Source organism: Kryptolebias marmoratus, linkage group LG3, assembly GCF_001649575.2.
Source record: "Kryptolebias marmoratus isolate JLee-2015 linkage group LG3, ASM164957v2, whole genome shotgun sequence".
Taxonomy (NCBI): Eukaryota; Metazoa; Chordata; class Actinopteri; order Cyprinodontiformes; family Rivulidae; genus Kryptolebias; species Kryptolebias marmoratus.
In genome coordinates, this window is record NC_051432.1 from 731 (window position 1) to 5,017 (window position 4,287).

The 4,287-nt window shown below is 38.5% G+C and overlaps 1 long non-coding RNA gene across 1 annotated transcript in view; it reads right to left on the reverse strand.

The window, feature by feature from the left end:
• Window positions 1-2,248: 2,248 nt before the first annotated feature.
• Window positions 2,249-4,287, reverse strand: part of LOC108246296 — a 7,060-nt gene continuing 5,021 nt past the window's right edge. Inside the window, exons 2-3 of the long non-coding RNA XR_001809024.3 lie at window positions 3,751-3,860; window positions 2,249-3,394 (exon numbers count right to left, since the gene is read on the reverse strand). This is a non-coding gene — a long non-coding RNA (uncharacterized LOC108246296). The remainder of the gene's footprint in view (window positions 3,395-3,750; window positions 3,861-4,287) is intronic.

Genomic DNA, 4,287 nt, shown 5'->3' on the forward strand with positions numbered 1-4,287 from the left:
ATTAACAGATATAAATGTTAACTCCAAAATGTCTTCTCTTTATGAACAAAGAAAAGAAACTCTATAAAGCGTCAACCATTTAAAATGACTCTTAGATTAAAACTTGAAACCACCACGTAAACCATTAGAAGAGGGTAAAGCTTACTGCTGAATGGGAGGACAGACGCCTGTCAGATTTCCTTTCCATCCATGAAAGCTTTACATCCTACAAACTAGGCCCTCTTTCCATCCTTTTGAACCTGTTCAATGACAGGCCACAGAGCAGATCTGGCATCCTTGTCCTCTTTGGATAGGTCTTCACCGAAACAAAGTTTGTTCTCTCGCAGGTAGATGTTATTTTTCGCATTTCTCCAGATGAAGTCCCTTACTGAGCGGTAAGCAAATAGGATGATGATTGCTTCCAAACACGCATTTCCGTATTGTGGAAATTGTGGCGTGTTCTTCTGGAGTTAGCCTCAGTGAATTGTTTCCTATGGAGCTGTTAGCTTTGTCAGTAAGAAATTAGCCAAAAATACAGTTCAGACATTGTTACCAAAACATTAACTATGAGTTGTACACAGTGGCGGCTCCAGAGATTTTTTCTGCAGGTGCTAAGGGGGTGCTAAGCATTTTAATGAGGGATTATTTGTTCTTATAGTTCTCAACACACACAGACACAAACAGACACACACACACACACACACACACACACACACATATATATATATATATATATATATATATATATATATATATATATATATATAGCTTCCCACAACATGAACATGTAGCAGTGCACTGATCTCACCTACGTGAAGCACCAAAATGGGATTCTGAGCCTCTCATTAGGCACAATAAATTGCTGAGTTATTTCTCTCCTATTTAGTTTGTCCAATTTATCTTTGTGGATATGACACACAACAACACTGTTGAGCCGAGACTGTGTCATTGTGTTGTAAACCCGGGTTTTTACCCACTGAAGACCACTGAAATTTCTTTTAGCCTCAGCAGAAGAGGCAGGCACAGTAAGCAGCAACCGTACAAGTATTTCCACTTCTTCAGAAAGGCCCTGGACGTCTGGCAACATTCCTCACAGAAGACCCTGCATCATTGTCTCTGCTGCTGGCCTCTGATTTAACATCTCCTTCTCCTTCTCCTCCCTGACTTTTCTACTGTAGCAATAAAGATTATTTTTAAATATGTGGAAAGCAACACTGAGCACAACTTCTGCTCAGAAATTAAAGAGGATTGAATATATTGCTTGCATTAAATAACCAGCAAGGAGCAGCTTAACATTATTATTGCCTCTTATTTGCTCTGGCTAGTTTGCTGAACATATTTCTGATGCACAATGCAACGCTGGTAAGTAGCAAGTCTCCCGATCCACCATGTGCACGCAGCGCTCATGGTGCATTTAAAGATGGCTCGGAAAAACACATCCCCACATGTTAACAACGGATTAAACAATTGCAACAGCTGAAAAAAGTGCATAAGGGAAGTGCGGGGGACATGTCCCACACATACTCCGTCCACAGCAAGTCACTAGAAACACCCTCCACTAGAGGCACTGCAACCATAACAACCAACATTCAGGTTCATAAAAACTGCCCACTCCTATAAAAGCAAACCCTTCCACCCAATCTTCACACCCAAGCTAAAAAACAGGTCCTATATTAAAGACAAAAATTAGTTCACTTGGCTCACCTAACCAGAAAGACCCCTCCCCAGGGTCTGAACTAGTAGCGTTGCCCAACATTCAGGGATTACCTTGGCTGGACTACGACTGGACCTCCTGGATTGACTCCACACTAGGTCAAAGCAGCTACCAGAAAGAGCTGCCAACAAGACCGGAGGCAGGAGAACAAGAAGGCAACAGCCCCCAGCTAAAACCAAGCCCTAACTATCTAAAGGAGGCACCCAACTAGTGATGGGACATCTGAAACCAGGCTTCGAGGCGTGTACCGAGTAAAAAGGGGGCTTGTCCGATGAAGTCCCGCTTTGGAGTTTGTGTCATATTAAGCAAAATCACGTGATCAACAATAAACGAGGCCAACTATAGCATAAAACATGTGAAAGTAGTTAGATTGCAAAAAACACACAGAAAAATAAAAAACAGGAAATTAATGATGTGAATGCTGAGTCAGCATTCAGAGAACTAAAGAAAAGTAACTAAGATGGTCTCATTAGGACGTGTTGTTGTCATTAATCTGCACAAAAAAATACAAAAAAATGTGGAACAAACTGATAGACATCTCATTCATTTGGCATGGAAAATATTTTATTGTTATTGTAGGTCTTAAAGCATTATTATTTTAGTGACCTCTTAGTAACAGTACATTATTAGTAATGATTAATATTATTGATAATCAAAAGCTAAGGACAGTAAAGTACAATCTGTGATCAAAGCACTGTTGTTTGCTCGTTTGTCTGACCATCTTCATTATAAATCCATTAACACAGTAAACACATAAAGCAGCAGAACCTTTAATTTGAAGAATAAAGCTCAAACTGAAGTAAAAGCACAACAACCAGACTGAAAGAAAGAGGTCTTAAAGAATTATCAAGCAATAAAAACAAAATATGGTAAATTTAGTTTGCTGTTTAGAGAAAAGAAGTTGAGCAGAATGGATTTTCAAGATTTTTTTTTTAATTTAAAATCAAGTTTTTATTCAGAAAGTTATTCTTTTATTTCTGTGTGAGTAAAAATCAAGGTGTTTGTTGGTGAATGCACAACTCTAAAACTGTAATATGTGTGAAACAAGGTTTATATTGCAATGCTATCTTTGCTCCGTAATAAAATTAAAACCCATTTATTCCCTTGTGTAAAATGAAAGTCTGTGTCTTTATTCATCTTTACTCAACACATTGTTGAGTAACTTCTCCATTGCTGGAGCAGCTGATGCACTGAAACATGTTTTGCAATTTGTCACAACGAAATATGTTTTCCAGGCCGATTCCAGAATTTCCAATATTTCTGAGGGCCTCCATCAGTTTTTCCCTCTTAATGCCTTCTATGCTTTCTTTGGGTATAAAAATCTTTTTAAACACAAAGATACATCTTTTGCCTGGTCTCTCCCTAATTATTTCCCTGATTTTGTTAAGGATATTGTAGCGACCATTTGTCTTTGCACATGTTCCTGGACAGGAGGAAGCGTAGGAGTAGATGACCAGCAAATCCTTATCAAATTTTCTAATATTCAAATCTGACAAAAGTCGCCATTCAGCATGCTCACTTTCGTTTTTTGAATGTTTTTTGACCTTGGCTATATCTAGTCTGTTGCCTCGGTACACTTCATCTTTGGAAAGCTTCACATTTACTTCATCTTTTGTGTTGCTTTCAAACACTTCTTGTAGGTTTTTTGGGTCTTCATCCTTGGTGCTCACAGCCAGACTGAACATACCAGGTATGCTGTACCTGTCAAAGGAAAACACATGCAGTGTAAATAATCGACACCAGATGGACGATAAGAGCATGTGTAATAAATGATGCGTAAATTGATGGAGAACTGATTTGATCCCATTTTAAAGTTCAGCTTTAAATTAAAATTATTTTCACTGTGATGAGTTGAACAATCACAGGAAATCTCCTGGGTTTATTTATGTTGTCTAACCTTTTGTTAAAATGTTTATAAAAGCCAAGATCATAAAAACTTAAAACCATCTTAGCTTCTTGCCTTGATTGTTCATCATAAATTAAACTTAGTTTAAAAAACCCTAGCTAAAATTAGAAAATATAAACATGTAAGCAAAATCTTAAAAATAGACAATTACTCAGAGTTGATTTTCTCCATAAAAGCTGCAAGCTTGTTTCGATTCACAGCAGCCAAATGTCCAGCAGGCAGGAGGAATATCAGCATCCCAGTTATCCACAGTCCAGCCATCTGCAGACATATTAAAATAAATAATGTAACTGCCTTCATCAAAATGTAGCTGAACACCACAAACAAAACATACAAAATTGATACAGTCCTAGAGATGCTACTTTCAGAGAGAAACATCACAAAAGTTGTTTTTAAAAAAGCAGCTTTTGTAGCTCTGATCAAATAAAAGACAGTTAGGATGGTGTTACTGGTTCAAGAAAATGTGTATTTTTATGACGGTTTCACAAATTCCTCTCCCTGGGCTGCCACCTTATCGTGGTGGAGGGGTTTGAGTGTCCCAATGATCCTAGGAGCTATGCTGTCAGGGGCTTCATGCCCCTAGTAGGGTCATCCAAGGCAGACAGGTCCTAGGTGAGGGGCCCGACGAAGTGCAGCCCAAAGACCCCTTATGATGAATACAAATATTGGACACAGTGTTCCCTCGCCC